General features: G+C 38.5%; 1 protein-coding gene and 1 long non-coding RNA gene across 3 annotated transcripts in view; both read left to right on the forward strand.

Moving 5' to 3' along the window:
* LOC116705331 (uncharacterized) overlaps positions 1-503 on the forward strand; it is a 41,540-nt gene extending 41,037 nt beyond the window's left edge. Inside the window, exon 6 of the long non-coding RNA XR_004335906.1 lies at positions 493-503. This is a non-coding gene — a long non-coding RNA (uncharacterized LOC116705331). The remainder of the gene's footprint in view (positions 1-492) is intronic.
* Positions 504-10,708: 10,205 nt separating this feature from the next.
* Positions 10,709-18,470, forward strand: part of LOC116705425 (receptor-type tyrosine-protein phosphatase epsilon) — a 24,230-nt gene continuing 16,468 nt past the window's right edge. Inside the window, exons 1-2 of one of the 2 annotated variants that reach the window (XM_032541605.1) lie at positions 10,709-11,082; positions 17,370-17,617. The gene's annotated coding sequence lies outside the window, so the exon portion shown is untranslated. The remainder of the gene's footprint in view (positions 11,083-17,369; positions 17,618-18,470) is intronic. The other variant, XM_032541603.1, reaches the window with a different exon arrangement.

Genomic DNA, 18,470 nt, shown 5'->3' on the forward strand with positions numbered 1-18,470 from the left:
GGGGATCTCTATTTTAAGCCCATGTTGTTGCCTTCTCACTTTGTCATGACACTCAGCAGGGTTTTCTCTCAGCCAACATTCTTCATTACTTCTCTTCTACTCCTGCTCTTTTTACCCCCCAGACATCTCTTTTTCTTCTTACCTGGCATGCCATGTATTTCTCACCCCATCCTCCTCCCAGATACAAAGCTCACCTGCACTCCTCCAACAGAATGACCTACATGTCATTTACAGCTGAAACTCCTTGCAAACCAAAAGTCTTATCATCATCTTCTGCTGACTTTTTAAAACATAACATGTCATTTTCTGTCATGTTAGGCTGTGATTGGAATGTGTCATTATTGCAACAAGACATAGGGAAAAAAGGAAATTGTTCTACTTTCATATAAGGACAAAAAAAGAAATCTCACAAGGCAAAACTGTGCGCCAAGTCTCTTTAAAAAATTAAATAAACCTCAGTGATAGATGATGGTCTGCCAGGCATTTCAGCAGCAAATGTCATATACATACATACGGTCATTGCGTATGCTGTTAAGCATGTGTTAAAAACACAGTGGCAATTTTCTTACATCTGTATTTGTTGGATACAAATTGGGAGCATCTCTTGTATAAAGAATCAGGATACAGATTTACATAACAGAAATATTGTGCTTGTTTCAGTTCAAGGAGCATCTGTCACAGATGCATAAATATGAAGATTGTTCTGCCTTTATAGATGTCAGAGGAGACTGTCAAACCTACAATGAAATGTGCTACAAAAGTTAAAGTTACAGCACTTACCCAAACACACACACACACACACACACATGCTAGATATGATTCATGCTGACTGAACAAATTGTCCAAATGATGATGCACTTTGTTTATATATGTGTCCTTTGACGGAAAAAGAACAAAACTGGATGTGACACATTTACAGCTCTTTCATCTACAATCAGATAATACCAGAAGTTGCAGGTTGTGGTTATGTGTCATATGCCCATCTTTTCTACTTTGTCCATAATCTATTCATTCTAAAGTCCTACCAAAATACTGCAGCAGCGGTTTCAAAATAGAAAGTAAAGTTTAAAAATAAAACACAAAAGTTAAGACCAACATGGAATGATTTGAAAAGTAAATGTCAGAACAGCATTAATACGTACGCAAAATCTGAAAAGCTGCGAGATGTTCAGTAAGGACAAGCTTCTTTTCACAGGCCGCGCACAGTGTCACTTGTAATGGGTTTAGGCCATGCGGTGACAAGTTAGCTGATGGATGAGGTGATTATATTGCTCTTTTGCTTCACTCGAGGACAGTCCCCAGTTCCTAATTGGTGAGATAGCAAACGACAAGGGAGGAGACGTCTCCCTCTCTTTCTCTCTTATCCCCTCCGTTCCTCCCTTACTACTTCCTCAGTTCCTAGTCCTTTAACTAATCTTGTTTTATCCCCTTTTTGACAGGCACAGGACTCAGGCAGTAAAATGGAGTGCAGTAGATATAACTTGCATGGCAGGGCCGCACTAATTTAATGGGAACAGATGTTTCCCCTGCTAGAGTGACAGCAGATCCTTCTTCAGCTCCCTGAAGGGAGGAGCGGACACATTGCAGATGGTTGTTGTGCCTGTGGTCATCATTACTAAGGCCTAGGTTTGGACTGGTCTCCAATCCTGTTAGAGATATGAAAAGCATTGATGGACAAGAAGAGGCCCTTGATAACAAAAATGACTTAAAAGGCCTTTGGCTCAAACCTTGAAACAGAGGCAGTGATGCAACAGTGTGAGATAGAGTGACAAGAGAAAGATGTGTGGAAACACTGTGTGTGTGTGTGTGTGTGTGTGTGTGTGTGTGTGTGTGTGTGTGTGTGTGTGTGTGTGTGTGTGTGTGTGTGTGTGTGTGTGTGTGTGTGTGTGTGTGTCTGTGTGTGTGTGTGTGTGTGTGTGTGTGTTTGTGTGTGTGTGTTTAGAGGGTGTCCTTTGTGTGTCCCTGAACACATTTTTTTTGTTTGTACTGTATTTGTTTGTGGGGGCAATCCTGTATTTGTGTATGTGTGGGCACTTGAGACACAGTCTTTAAAATCTCATCACTAATGATTGCCTCCACAGACAGTGAGGCCGCATACACTGATCGACCCCGGCACTGCACAACAAACCGAGGCAGAAACAAAAAGCATAAACACTCCCATAGAGGGAGAGAGAAGTGTCTCGAACGTATTCCTCTCTCCTTTCATTCTCTAGTCACAGTCAAAAGATAAATCCTTCTGTATAACCTGCTCAAATTGAATTCTTCCCTTTTGTGTCATTCAGAAACGAGAAAAAAGTTCACCTACTCTCTGCTTTTGCCACGCTTGTAATTTGAGTTGTCAGCTGTGCTCAGTAGGTCAACATCACACCACATTTTCCTGTCTGTAGCATAATCGTTCATATTTTTTTTTACCATTCACTATGTTAAGACACATTTTCAAAAAAAACATTAAGCTAATGGTATTTGGATTTTTTTTTTTTGTTCACAGTTTCATTTACGTCATTTGCAGTTTCATATAGTTTAATTTACGTAATGAATGTCCAGTTCCTTCAATATTAAAACCCCCTGGGCAATTCAAAAAATTCAAGATTTGAAAAAATTCTGAGACGACATACAGGAGAAAATACATAAATTAAAAGCAGTCACAGAGTGAGTTTTTAATGGACATAAAGTGGATTTGCACCTATCAAGTACAAAAAGGTAATTAACTGTACATCCTGTGGCTCCTGGTGAGGATACCAGTTCCAAATCAAACATCCACTCAATATTTGAGCTTTTTGTTTTGATAGTCCTTCCAGTTCCTTCTGCACGGATATTTCCCGATGATTGCACATCCTAACAGTTCCACCGAAAGGTAATCCATTCAAGTAAACAAAGATTTTGGCATCCACCCCCAGTGCTTCTATCCCAACCCCTCAGCAGAAATTCATTTCATGATACAATCAAAACACAAAGGGAGACTGGGACTGAGACTTTTATTGGTATGTACTGTTGAAGCTGTATTTTGCTGTGTATTTCCCATGTGTGTGTTTTGTCTTGTATTTCCTAAAGCATGAGTTAACGGTCAAGCAAGCAAATCTTACAGGCCAATAGTTCTCATTAGGTTACAAAGTGTTAAGAGCGCCCTAGAGGAATAATTCTTCTAAAGTTAAAATTATTCTAAAGTCTTTTTGTATCTTTTTGACATCATTGCATATTATATATTCATGGCAAATAAAAGCTTATATGTTGGTCATCCATAAGGGTACAGCTGTTTAATTGCTGTGTGATGCTACAGTTTATTCATTTTTTTGTGTTCCACTAAATCTTATGTTAGTATAACACTACCAATCTTTTTGTTATTTATTCATTACAGTGGACAATAAAATTAAGCCATATTTCAGTGTTTGCACCAGCCGTGTAAAGAAATCATTTCCTAAAGGGAGCCTTTTTTTCAGAGAACTGTGAAAATGGAACTGAAAGACAAGCAGAAAAGGACCACCATGACAACTGACACATCCAGTGTCAAAAAGCACCACCATATTGATTGTACAGTATGTTGTAGCTCCGAGCTCCCCAATAAGCGAATATGCAATTTATGTGCATATTAAACGCAAGATCAGTCCTGGTTTTGGGAAAGAAAAGCTGTCATATTCGTAACAGGATGTGCCAATTGGAAAGGTCACAACTGTCTATAGAGAACAAATGAGGCCGGTAATTGTTTTGCGTGCCAGGCTTCTACAGGCACATAAAAGACCAGGTGCTTGTCTGAATCTTGATGATCCCTTTAAGTGAAATCACTGACACGCATCCAGCTCAATTAAGCAGCAACTATGGTGAGCAAAGAATGATCACATTCCTGTTGAAGACAGTGAAAAAGTCACACTGTGCAATGATAGCATCATGAGGACGAGCTAAATTACTGGTTATGATTTGCTGTGATGCAACAGATAACTCTGAGAGGAATTGTAGGGTTAAGAAAACTCTTGAAGTTTCAAAACAATTTTTCACCCACAGAGCCAGCAGACAAAGTGCCTCTGACATTTACTATACCGCGGTGAGAACTCAAGAGCTGTTAAAACACTGTGTACTATTACACCTCAAGGTCGTGTGTGGCACTGTGTGAGGAGGATTACAGGCTCTAATGGACAGTGCTCGACTTTAATGAAGAGTCCTGATGAGGAGGCAGATTGGTCCCCATCGACAGATCAGCCGCTGCCATTTCCATTTTCATGGGTGCCCAGATGCACCGCGGGTGGAATTTCACGGCTGAGAGCTGATCCATGTGGACCAAATCTGTCTTTGCACACACTACAGTACATGTATGTGTGGGTATGTATACACAGCAAAAAGTCCGGTGTTGTTTAAATTCCCAAAAAGATGATTTCAACACTTTTTCAGAATTTATGTAGCTCCACACTCTCTACAGTTAAATTTACACTTTCAAAATAGTTAAACATTTACCACTATGCTAGAGTTTCTTCTTTAATTGTAAAACAGAGTTAAAGTGAAACTAAGGGACTAGACTAATAACACTGCTCTGAGTAATTATGTTTTACTAATTGTGTAGTATTAGTTTTACTCCCTAAAGGGACTATTTCCAAGTAATTACAATTAACATAATAGTTCCAAAAATAACATTTATTTTTGCCCTTTTACCTTTACAGTCATACAGCTGATTTAAAACATTGGGAATGAAGGTATGATGTACAAACTTTCATCTTCAACATTGTATAAGCTGAGTCACGTGATCGGCTCGACAGAGATGGCGGCTTAAGGTATAGCTCCTGGAACAATTTGGCCAAATAGTTGTATTATCTAGTTCCAACTCCTATATTCTATCAATTTGTGTTTGATAGAGTCATTTAAAGCAGAAGGGCAAACAAGAATAAGACCCAATGCGTCAATATGAAACTCCATTGCAAAGGCATTACTGGAGAAACAGTAAAGCTACCTCAAACCACGTTTTTCTCAGATTCAGTCTCAGATTCAACAGATGGGCCTCGACAACGACAAGAAGCTTACTGCTATCCATACGCAACTAGCATCTCTAACTGCAAGCCTTGGCTATATCAGATCTGATGTGGACAATCTAGTAACTACTGTGGAAAGCAACTCAAGTACTCCTGAGAGACATGGCCACGCTTTTCAAGAGCTGGAGGTGAAGCTAGCAGATATGGAAGAGAGAAACCGAATGCAACATCCGTTCATCAGTTTTCATTAAAGGACATTTTTAGCGAGGTTGGCTTGTTAACCTTTTCTGACTTACAAAACGCATTCAATCTGCCACGTTCCTTTTTTCTTTTACCTTCAATTGAGATCAGCCCTCAAGGCATAGGGTGTCCCCTGGCAGAGGGGTTTTGCTCATCCATCCTATCCGGAAGTTATTTACCATGTAGCCAAAAATCTGTGACATGGTATTGAGACTTTATCAGTTCTTGGTGATATCTGGCTGCTCTGGCCTTCCTATTGAGAGGATCTGGGTATGCGACTGCCCAGGATTGAGTATCAATCTTGACTGGCATGATGTATAGTCTAGAATTCCAGAAGTATCACGCAATCCAGACACTCCGCAGATTCCTACAATTTCATTCATAGGACATATCTCACCCCTGTGAAAATGCCTCAGATGAAGGTAAGGTAACAGTCGTTTATGCTCGTTCTGCCCACTAAAAGCTCAAGGTACAGGATCTGGGGTTGCTCTATTGTTGATCAGTTCTGGAAGAATATAGCATCCAAAATATCTGGCCTGATTAATGATACTATACATTTTACTGTCAATGTCTTGATTTTAAATGATCTGTCAGCCCTTCTCTATAAAACTGTAAAATGTGCTGCTTTTGCTGACTTACAGCGGCCAAGAGAATGATTGCAACCTGTGAACTCATAGTTTATCTATTCATCCTTAGACCCTTTCCTTTCTGGATGCTGTGTCTATGGAGCTTTCCATGACTCGTATAGGTGGAACCTCGGGAAGGACACTTGGCTCAGAATTGCTGGATCCTTGATGTCGATGCTATAGATTTGTGCTATTGACATCTCACTTCTGTCTGTGTGTGTGTTTGGTCCCTTTTGTCTTGTGCCGGTCTTCCTGTCAAAGTTTGTTTGTTTGCGTGTGTTTGTCTGTGTCTATTTCTTTGTGTCTTGTTTTTGAGCTGCGGGCATTGTTCTTGCTGTTGTGTTTTTGTTGAATCTCCCTCCTTCCCGTATTTCCTCTCTTTGTTTTAGAGTGAAACATTTGATCGCAAGGAAGGATTGAGAAAAAGATGCACTATGCCTTCTTCGGTGTGTGTAGTGTACTTTTCTGTATGTTGTCATTTGAACCAATGTTTTGCATTTTTATTTGGCTCTTTAAATAAATAAAAAAAATGCGATCTCAAAAACCTTGTATGAGCTTTGATCAATGGGTTTTGAAATTTGAACTCAAACACCTTCATGATACTCATCATCAACATTTTCTATGAATAGCTTATTTGTCAAAGGACATGTGAACTTCAGCAAAAAGTATATCACTTAGCCTATTTGACAAGAAACTGGCATGTCTTCTTGCTTTGCAAATTACAAGCTTTATACTTTACACCGTCAACTTTAACCCAACTAGTTGAGAAAACACCTTTTGACAAGATCATTTCAGGCATTTCATTGTTGACCACATTCTCATCTCCAAGGGAAAAAGATTTAATTGGCCCATTCTCATTTAGTTTGAAGGTAAAAGGTTTCCCAGTGGTAAGCAATGTGTACTCAGACTGATAAATTTCCGATACAATTGAGAGTTCACCCTGATCTGTCTCATTGAAAACTTTGATCCTGAGTCAGTATTCACATTCCTTCATGTCTGGAACATTCAGAAAAAAAGCAATGTATTATTGAAATGTAAATGGATTTAAAGATGTAATTCATGCAGCCTTACACACATATGGCTTATATGAAAAGCTGTTAGAACTTCCGTAACAGAAAAAAAGCTTCTGACACAGCTTTTTCTTTTGTCTGCAGAGCAATCAGGAACGTGAATTGGATTGTGGTTGAGTCCATGATCCTTAATCATTTTCTTATCAGTGGATGCTGTCAGAGCCCAGCTAAGGAATGACCCCAAAAGAAAGAGGAGAAATGAAGGATGGAGGGCACCTCATGCTAGCTCGTTGTCTCCTTTGAGCTCAGTGACACACCTGCTTATTGACATCGGTGCTTTATTCCACCTGAAATCCCTTCTGATACCCACTCTGTGAAGGTTAATGGGGGATAAAGCATTTTGTCATAAAGCTCACAGCAGCACCTTTTCTGTCGGTCTTGCATTAGAGCCAACAGGCAGGACAGAAAGAAAAATTTATATCACAGCCAGCGGTCACTAGTGAACAACTTGTCATCATGGCCTATTTGAGAACAAAATACCCGCTAGTGCCAAACTGTGGATGCTTCAAGTACAAGGGCACAGCTTTAGATGCGTAGTGTGGGTTTGTAATTGATCACAGACAGGACACTACTACTCTGTGGTAAGCATTAATAAATCAAATCAGTGCATTCAAAGTGTAATCAATCAAGTAGTAGTAACTATGAAGAACATATAACTGGAATTGATGTTTGTATGTTGCACAAAGCACAAACAATGACTATACAATGATGTTTGCAACACTGATGAGGACAAAGATGCTCTGTGAAGCAGCTGTATTTAAAAAAAATATTTTTTCTTTTTTCAGCAGGCTTAAGCATTTCTTCTTTGGCAATCAGCTGGTTAAGCAATCCAGATGATTCACTCACAATGCATTTCGGTAAATTAGAGCCAAGCATGATGGTTGGATGTCTTTTTGACTTCAGTATGAAGTTTAACTAAAATAATTCAATTATATGATAATGTAAATTAGGTAAGTGATTGAGTCACTGTTGTCCACATGCACGCACACACACACACACACACACACCTTTATAAATCACTCATCAGAGTGCAGCGTTAGTGGACATTTTTGTGTATTTATAGAGCAACACTGCCCCCAGCTGAAATGTGATATGTGCTACTGGTGCTACATGGAGTACATGTTGCAACAAAGAACACACAAAAGCAAACTGTGCATCTGTAACAGACCTATACACAATAGGCCTACTTTAAAATGCATATTTATGCCGGAACATGGTCTTACTTTAAAGGATTTCAAAGATATATTACACATGAATGGGCTACTGAAGCATGTCAGTACACTAACAAGGAGACTGAGTTTCATTTGATAATGCGATGCAATACATGGACAAGAAATTCTGAACATTTTCGGCTGATAAACAGAAATCTCATTACATGTTTTCAACTTTCAAAGTGGCAGACTTCACTGAAGTACTGCATGTGATGGAGTCACAATACAGGGCTGCAATTTACTTTCAGTTCTAGTGCAAATAAAGTTTATTTTGTTAAATGTGTTCTAAGTTCTCCAAGAAAATTGTGTTATGCTCGTGACTTTATAACATCTTTTATTTAAAAGGCTTGGCTTTGTTTTAATTTATATGGGGCCTTTCTGACTGTGCCAACTGCCCTAAATAAAATATCTCAGTTCACCAAAAAATATGTAGGCTAGCTACTGTATTTTCTCACAGACTCAAATCCAAGTGTGTATCTGAGACTATTTCCACTTTGGAGAGTTTTTCAAATGTGTACACAATACACGCAATAAAGTCCGAGCACTTTTTAACACTTTTTTCAGTGAAATGTGAAGGTATGATCAGGGTTATCACTAATTTATGACTCATAATTAAATAATCCCTTACACTTTTCTGTAAATCATACCATAGTTTGCAGGCCAGTTACTTAAACAGCAAATACATTTGTGAAAAAGTAATGTCATACTGTAGTTGAAAAAGTGCAATATATTTTAGTGTTTTCTGAATTTACTACTGAATGACTCACTCCTAATGGCTAGTACAGTTTATGATTCAATCAGACTGGAGAAAGGTACCTGCTGAAGGAAAGTGCATTTACTTGTTTGTGCATTTGTTCATTTTCAGGACCCAAGTGATAACTGTGGCCATTTCAATATGTTTAGTCAAAATTAAAAACTGTCCTTAAACAGAAATGAAAAATAAATTTCCTTATGAGCGGCTGTGGCTCAGCGGAAGAACGGTCACCTGCCAATTGGAAGGTTGGTGATTCAATCCCTGGCCCTGCAGTCCTATGTTGAAGTGTCCTTGGGCATGACAATGAACCCCAAGTTGCCCCCGATGTTGCGCATCGGAGTGTAAATGTGTGTCTGATGAGCAGCCTTGGCCACAGTGTATGAATGTGTGTGAATGGTTCCTGCATGATGTAAAAGTGCTTTGAGTAGTTATTAAGACTAGAAAAGCGCTATATAATTACAGTACATTTAAGAGTTCCGTCAAACTTTTGTATTAATCTGCAGCATCTACTATTTCCATTGTTTATTTAACTACAACTGCATGCATTGACACAATTTTCATACAGATTTTAAATGAAAGAAACTCAGAGACGTTAAAAAGACATTATTTACTATTTTTGAAATTATTTGACCAACCTCTTAAATATTTTTATTTGGCTGCAGTCCTTCGTTCCTAATTGAATCACTCCAGTAAGAGGTCAGCAAAAACATATTCCACAGTGCTGTGGGGATAGTTCTGGTAATGAGACGATAGCATAAACAGCCCATACTCAATGATTTGTTTTAATGTCTTTGGGAAGTATATTAAAAAGCGGATTTTTCCATATACTTTGTAAGAATCATTTTGACACGTTTTGTAACTAAGATAAACAATGCCAACATATGTATTCCTTGTGATATTCAACAGCCCCTGCAGACATGCAATTTGCCTATTTGCCTAGTATCCCTGCACATCATATGAATAGAGGAGCTTTTGCACAGCTGCCCTTTAACAAAAGTGCCCTCAAGTTGTCCTGTAGAGCTGATATTTTCGACTCATGAGTCACATGTAAATGCCACTTGCTGTGCACAGCTATTTAACGGTATCAAAATGTGGTCTACACATTAGCTGTGATGCAGAAGCAAAAGACATCCATGAAAATTGCGTTTAAGCCATATAATTTACAAAAAAACTAGTGTATGTTTATATAAAATACATGTTTTGAACACCAAACTTACACCTAGGCCTGATAATACATTTTATTTTGTTTTTATTAAACTTTCAAGTGAAATTTCCATGGTCTTAATATCTAAAATGCTAACCTTATTTTACTTTTTACTCATCCTATTAACAACTTTTTTGAACATAGGAAAGCAGCATGACAGGTCCATCATTGCCAGCAGATGGCTCTACTTACATCTAAAAGTAGTAAAACCTTTGTAGTTTCTTTTCTTTACCAAGTTGTCCATGTGATTTTGAACAAGCATTTCATTGTTGACCACATTCTCATCTCCGAGGGAAAAAGATTTAATTGGCCCATTCTCATTTTGTTTGAAGGTGAAGGTTTCCCAGTGGTAAGCAATGTATACCCAGACTGATATATTTCAGATAGGCTACATATAAGATGTACCTACTGACAAAACAATTGCCACAGGACATGCACGTTTGTAACATCACGTGACAGGAAACAAATCCATAAAGTTTGATAAGGTCAATGTGAATTCATAACGTGAACCCCCAGAGGAACACCAAAGGAATGTACCATCTTAAAACATATCTTAATGTATTGAACAAGCGTCACAGCTAAAATGTCGACCGTAAAAAAAACTATCACAAGATAGGAAAAACAAGGACAAACTGAGCCTTCTATGCAAAGGGCTGCCCTATATCGACCAATGATGCAGGAATGCGAGGGATGCTGGGTGTCCACCTGATTCACTGCTTTGCCTCCGGGGGGGAGGGTCTCCAGTCTCCACTCTGGCTGCCATAACACCGCTCGGCTCAGGCAGGCAGGTGGGCCGGCGGGGGTGAAACGCATCCTCGGAGAGATCGGCTGGAAACATGACCACCAGGGGAACATAAACGCGTTATTCTACGGTCAGATGATAAGACAGCTCTATGTGTTTCGTGTTATCCTTCAAATGACATGACAAAAGAGGCAGGCGTCGGGTCCGTGCAGGAGAGACACTAGCCGACATCATCAGCCGATGCGCCGTGTGAGCCGAGGTCATCGCAGAGTATCTTACCACGGTAAGAGCAAAAAAAAAACAGCCGGGCTACTTTTCCATATGACATTAACCTAAACACCGACTGTTTTCTTTCGGTTATCTACTCAGCCTCGTTTTGAAGCCTCTCCCTGGTACTCAGTGTAGCTTGGCTGTGTTAGCCTCCATCTCTCTTATAATTAGACCAGACTGTGCTAAAAGAAGAAAATGCTTTAGCTACACATCTCCAGAGAGGGGGAAACAGAGGCCACAGGGATCAGACATGGTATATTCCGGCTAGGCTGTCATTCCTGAACACAGACAACATGCACTACAGTAAATATGGGTTAGTGGAGCAAATCAACACGCCCTGCGACCGCAGTGTGCTCCATGTGATTATTTTCTTTTCTACCAATAGGCTAATTTGTTTTTACATTAGAGCCATCCAAGACATTGTTGATTTCAAATCGAAATTGAGATCAGATGTTATTGGGAAAAGGTGCAATGGATTTGCAGCATCCTCACTGGTCTAGACAGAAAACCCAAGTAGCCTAGTAAACATGTGGTAGACAGGCCTGTTACGTTGCATAGTCAACAATCATAGTGGATGCTGTAGTTTACACAATATGGGTTGTTACTGGTATCACCTGAGAGAATAATTTTGTGTCAGTTAATTTTATTTTGAAGCAAGGACACATTCAGGTCAAATGTTTGGTTTCAAGTTCAAAATAAAAAACACATCCTTTCTACACATTCTCATATTTGTACCATTTTCATTGTGGCACTACTGACAACGATGACCCATGAATCTGCAACACAAACGTAATAGACAAGAATAATTTCAATTTCATAGCTGTAATTGGCTAGCAGAGACTCTGATCATAATATGGTAATTATTTGACAATGAGAATGTCATTATTGTTACAGTGTGGGAAACTGGTGGAAATACCATGTGTTCTGACATGAATTATAAATGTCCCTCATTCACCATAACCTCATTCACAATAACTTCACCTTCTGTTCCATCCCTGATTAAATGGCCTAGTAAAAGCTGATGTTAATTTAAGAATTACCTCATATTCTTCATCTGTGGTCTAAATATTGGGCTACATCACCCACATTTTTTTTCACCTTGGGAATACAACAGCTATAGTTTGACTCATGCTTATTAAAGATTAATTTCTTGATGATGACTTCTCAATATCCTACAGTGAGAATGATGCTGTGTTAAATATGTCTACACTGGCCTTATTTAAACTGGTTTAGCATAGCTGTGAGTATGAATGGATGAGCAGTTTACATAGGCTACACTTTGACAATTTGATGCAGGACATTTATTTGACAACAGCCTCTGTAGAAAGACAAGAGTCATTGTTGAGTCAACATGATACACTTCTCTTGCTAAAAAAGACATCCATCTGTCCAAGGGACAATACAGAGGTTGCCATAGATACTCTATCAGATGACGGTCATAAAAGCTAATGCAGAGCTTCACTGGTGTCATCAGGTATGAACACCTGGGCTGAAAGAAGCATGGAAAAAGAGTAATGGGGGCAGGTGTGGAGGTGGAAGAGAACCAACAAGTAAAATCTGATTGCTTACAAGTCGAGATTGAATACATCTATGTTTAGGTCAGTGTAACTCTAATAATGCACTCTCCACTGCATCTTAATGTCAAAACACAAACAGTCTTGTTTGAGTTTTGTATTTAACGTGTTTTGTGTCACCTCTCCCTATTCCCAATCTGTTATGAGTGGAGTTGAGATTCTAAAGATTTGTTTTATACATTATTTCACAGATAAAGTTGTTTTGGAGAGTTTATGCCTTGTGCAGACATTTAAAAACCAGAGAGGATTTGTACAGCATGGATTATCAAGTCTTTTGTCTAAACTGATTTAGATTTTATTATTTTGATTACGCTCCTTGTGGCCATAAGGGCTAATCAGAGATTATCTAGCCATATACATTTTCCATTAGGTGCCTGGGTAATTATGGTTCATGATCTGCTAATCTGAACTGTCTGACTTTTGTCACTGTTTCCTTCATTGTCTGTTGTCTGTCGGTAAAATCAGAATTAAGGCCTTGCATTTGAGGATTATATTCGATTCTATGGGGTGTCTGCATGTGTGCACTGACCAGTGTGAGACCTGAAAACCTCATAACCTTGTGAAACACTGCACTAGTGTTTGAAGAATATGTGTACGTATGCAACTGGATGTAGACAAGAGAGGCTCTGCTCTGTTTTTCAGGCACCACATCCATATATTTTATCAAAACTACATCCACTGCATCATCACAACAAAATTTTAAAAGGTTTCTTGTTTTCCTTTCACCTCTGACTCACGTCTTCATCAAGTTTAAATAATACACAGCATCAAGTTGAAGCTTAGCTGCTCTCCGTGCTAGTAAACTGTGACGTGTGGTTTAACTTGCTCTGAGAATAGGAAATATTTGTGTTGTCACTTTGTCTATTAGAGTGGAAAACAAGTTTCTTTTAATGAAAGAGCGACTGCACTTAAACACAAACATGTATTTCATAAAGGAGTCAGAGAATGCAGCTACAGGGTCTGACTGAAGCCTCAAAGTAGTTTAAAATATGACACCTAACAATGTGTTTAATATCATCCTACATTTAAGTTTGTAATAGTAGCACTGTTTGTTTGTTCTTACAGTTTGTTCGTACACTTTAGCAAAAGGAACAAACTTATTACCCTTGGTTGAGCTGCAACGAGTGGTGAAGCTGTAACTGTGATGATTATTATCTCTTGTCCCTGGCTTCACCTATACTGTGGCCCAGAAGTGTCATTTTCAGACTCCTCAAACTTGAGGCCGGAGATTACTCTACTCATCCTCTGACATGAAGGCATAAGAATAATAAGCCTAAGCTATTTCCCTTGGCAATATCCTCCTATTTCTAAGCGTGGGTGTTCATGGCTCAGGCAGTGACATGCTCAGTGGACCAGTCACTTAAGGGCCAGAACTCAAAGTGGCAGATCATTACATGAACATAAGAAGCTTCTTTTGAAGTATTTTGCAAAAGATATAATTATCTGTATCTCATGCTGTAAAAAGCAGCATTTTGTCACACATAGAGGCAGTCATATTTACAAACAGATACAGATACTCATCACCACTATCTGAATTTGTACAGTGAATTTTCTAACCTGACTGACAAAATACAGTCTCCACCCATAACACATTGAGCATCATGAATAAAGGTTACTGCATACATCTGTGCTCTCTAAAGCCCTACAGTAATTTACCCCATTACATATAAAACTGTGGATTTATTGTCTCAGGAAACCACGTGTGCCTCTGGGATAGAAGCCATCAATATTGGATTTAAGTGTCAGCAAGGCAGCATGGGAATAGAATGAAAAACTAGATTCACAAGTCATTGGGGTGTGTGAATAGCATCTGTCAGATTTGGGAGTGGATTTCAAATATTTTGACTATGCAAATCATGATAAAAAAGACAACAATAGTGATATTTAATTATGTAATCACAAGTTCCCTCTTTACCTCACAGCTGGTCTTAGCTATAGTACTGTTTTGGTATGAATTAATGATTGAACCACAGAGTGCTGGGTGATGACTGCATACCCATAAAACTTTAATGGCCTGCATGTTTCCCCTCTTAGTCAATGGGCAGAATGGCACAGAAAGGAAGCGCTTGTGCTTGCAGTAATTGTATGCCATGAGCATGTCTCCTTCTTCTTTGGACTGAATGTGCGGGGCTGAAAAGAGAACAATACTCTGTGTGAAAAGATGAAGATGGCTTCTTAAAAGTGTCCCAATGACTTTCACGCAAGTGAAATAACCGTATGAATAACTTAACATATTATACAAATGTTGTATCCCTATTATCATTTAGCCCAGGCTTTTAAAATGAATAATAATATACTACCATTGCAAAATGCCTAGCCTAATACTTCAAAGTGTATTATTACTTCAGTGTTGCACATTACTTATTATTAACATTGTTGTACCACTGCTTGGTAGCTAAACTTTCCTTAAACCCTTTGTATAACATCTAGCAGGGAGTTCATCCGGGGAGCTGAAATGTGCTCAGATCCAGCAAACCGCCATTTCTGCCTGGTTACGCTGTGATTCCTTTTTGATTGACAGATTCACTAACAAAATTTATTTTTGCAGGTCAGGTCAAAGGTCACATTAGCTGTGTTTATTTATCTTTATGTTTTCAGCTTGTCGTTGTATGAACATATATAGAATAAATAAAACTTATTACTGTGCTGTTTGGATCAAATAAATTGGAGTTATGCATTACCATGTTTGAGACATGTTATCTTGAAGGAAAACTTCACCAATTGTACATGTCAAATGACTAGTCACGTTGAGTGCTACACCGCTTTTAAAAACACTTGTACAATGTCTTCTGTGGCTCAGGAGGAACTTTGGCAAGTCTGGGGAAATTCTTGAAATGACATCATTTGAGTAGTCTTAGGTTGGGTGAAAAGTTATAAAAGATATGGGTGTTAACCAGGGTGGGACTTTCTATACAAGACAGTATTAAGTTACATTTTGACCGCCACTCTTGGAACTAAAAGTCAGTATAGCTCTGCTGCATCAGTTCTGACCTCTTTATTTTGTATACTAAATGCAATGCAGATTAATATCTATAAGTTGATTGTGTTTTTAGTGTTTTTGCTTATCACCACTGAATGACTGCAATTGAATTTGAAGGCAAAGATAAAATAGAGATTAACAATTTCCCTTGTTCTTCTAATTGAAGGACCAAAACCACCGCACACAATTGGATAGTATTGGTAAATTATACTTTTCTTTTCTTATCCTTTCAGTCTAGTGATTTTTCAGGGCTTTTTCACAGTGCAAAAACACCATAATTTAGAAAAATGTATTCCATTGAGACATTGAAAAGCTCAACTGTGCTCTGTTATTTGTCAAACAGACTCCCATCTGGACTTTATTAAAAGCTAAGAATGTAGCACTTAAAAATTATACCAAACATAGTTTAGGATAACGTTAATAAAGGTCCATAATCAAGAAGATTTTTTGGTGGGTTAGTAAATGCATAGCTGTTTGCTGCTAAAGCTGTCACTCAGCACTAGTTATCATCAAAATATGACCTATAGACAAACCTTTTCAAAAATGTTAACAAGATTTTGCCACCATGAGTGGACTCGAAATGTGTCTGGCCGATGAATCATTTTGGTGTTCGTGTCACCTATTCTCACAACCTGGCTTTTGTTTATGATAGAAAAACTTAAACCTGTTTTTTGTAAGTACCCCAACCTTATGAATGCTAGAGCACATTTTCAAAGCAGTATTTATAAAAAAAAAATATTATTGACCAGTTTTACAGTTCCTGGGATAAAGCTGGTGCTTTTAATAGCAAACATGTTAATGTTCAAATGCCAAATTACTTTGCAACATTTGGAAAAGTTGAGCACAGCTCCTACAATACGGGGGAAAAAGAAGTGTTATCCATACCTTGTTCATTCATTTTCCTCACCCCGGCTCAGACTGAGTGGGCCCTTCCAGCTGGGTCTAGTGACTAATCCACCTCTTCTCCTTAGCTTTCTGCTCGGCTGTGTCACAGCAGCCAAGTGTTAACAATATGGCTTTGTTTATTACACCTGTGGGCAGTGGGAGAGTAGGAATGAGGGGCAAGAAGTGCATGTTTTTTTCTTCTTTCTTTATCTCAGAGAGATAGAATACCATTATTATCAAGTCTTTGTAAACAGTAAATAATTAATTCCAACATTCTTGCAAGAAACCCATTGCATAAATGCAATAGTTTCTTGTACAGTCACATTCATGGACAGATTTGTGGCTGTGTGTAATAGTGATGGCTTTAATTGGGCTACATTGTTTGTGAACACCATTTTCCTGTTTACTGTGAATTGGTGCAAACTCCTCATGTGTACCACAAACACTGTCTGGGAAGACTAATTTGTGGAGAATTAGTTTTGCATGGTTGGAGATAAATAACTTGTTCATGTTTTTGCTTTGGAACATAGGTTGTTGCAGTAAACAGTACACAGTCATTGGTCATGTACAGTACAAACGGTTGCACACATCCACACTCATGATCACATGAAGTGCACAGTCATTCTCTTAGACACACTGTGCACAGATGCAAACTTCCACTTCTACTTCTCTTTTTTTTGCGTATTTATGCGTTTCCAATTTTTTTTTCTTCCTTTGAATCAACATCAAACAGTGAGTCATGGGACATCTGCCTCTGTTACTGCTTAACGACATACAATATGTAGTTCCAAGTTATATCTTTTTTGGTTTTGGTTGAACTTTTAAACCTTTGTAACAATTGTATTTTGCTTACATTTCCAGGTTCCCATGGACCCCTGTGCTTTGATCCCAATCTAAAGCTCTGAAAACAACATCAGTCCCCGCCACCAACCTCAGTCATCACTTCACCCAGTACCAGTATTATCGATATCTCAGAGAGGATGTAAGTAGAAGAATGACTGAGGCTATAAAACCTCAATAAATCCAACCAAGAAAAGAAGTGGAATCACATGGCTGCTATGGACTGACGGGTCAACTGATACCAAATCACACTGGCTTTGCTTGGAAGTGTAAGTCTTTTATTAAGCCATCTGACCACAGACCAAGTCAATTCTGTTTCAGGGAATCAATTGAAATGTTATCTATTAAGGGAAAATAATCTAATAATCGCAGTGTCTCCTTTCATGATTGATTTTTTTTACCTTTACTATGTAGTAGATGGTGATCAGAGACATATATAGAGGATTAAGAAGATGAGATGAAGAGACAGTAGCATTCCCAGTGTTAGGTAAAATGTCTTTTTGATAGGAAGTTTTTTTATGTGTGTTTTGAAAGGCAGCCATGTTGCAAAGCCTCCCTCATATCTAAAATACAGCAAACTGCATTTGAAGATAGAGCAGCGACTTACCAGACTGTACAGCTTTATCCTGTTTCCTGTCTCTGTGTACTAAAGATGTCTACCGTTATGGCTGTTATCTCTGAACCCAGAATCTAGACATTTATCTGCTCTAGCTCCAACTCCTCTCCCCTCTCTTCTCGTCTCATCTCCTCTTTCATCTTCCCTCTTCTCTCTGCTGCCACACTTTACTGACATGTGTTTGTGGTCTCGTACCATCCTTTTTCTCGACAATGGAAGTGGTGGCTCTGGTATTCTTTTTTTGCTCTGCCTTTGTTCCTTCTCTCCATGAAAAAAAAATCTTTTATCTTTTTGTGTACAAGACACATGCCATCTATTCTGTACCAAGTACACAATGTGGATCTGTCTTTGAGGCTGTTTTGATCTGTGAAGAAACTGATACATGATACAATTATCTATTTGATATTTTGTTATTGTGTGAGATATCCCTGTGAACAGAATTTGTTTACCCTTTATTATAATCCAAATTAATATCCTGCAGGAACAATTATACCCATATGTTTAAC

The sequence above is a fragment of the Etheostoma spectabile genome, chromosome 17 (assembly GCF_008692095.1).
Source record: "Etheostoma spectabile isolate EspeVRDwgs_2016 chromosome 17, UIUC_Espe_1.0, whole genome shotgun sequence".
Classification (NCBI taxonomy): domain Eukaryota; kingdom Metazoa; phylum Chordata; class Actinopteri; order Perciformes; family Percidae; genus Etheostoma; species Etheostoma spectabile.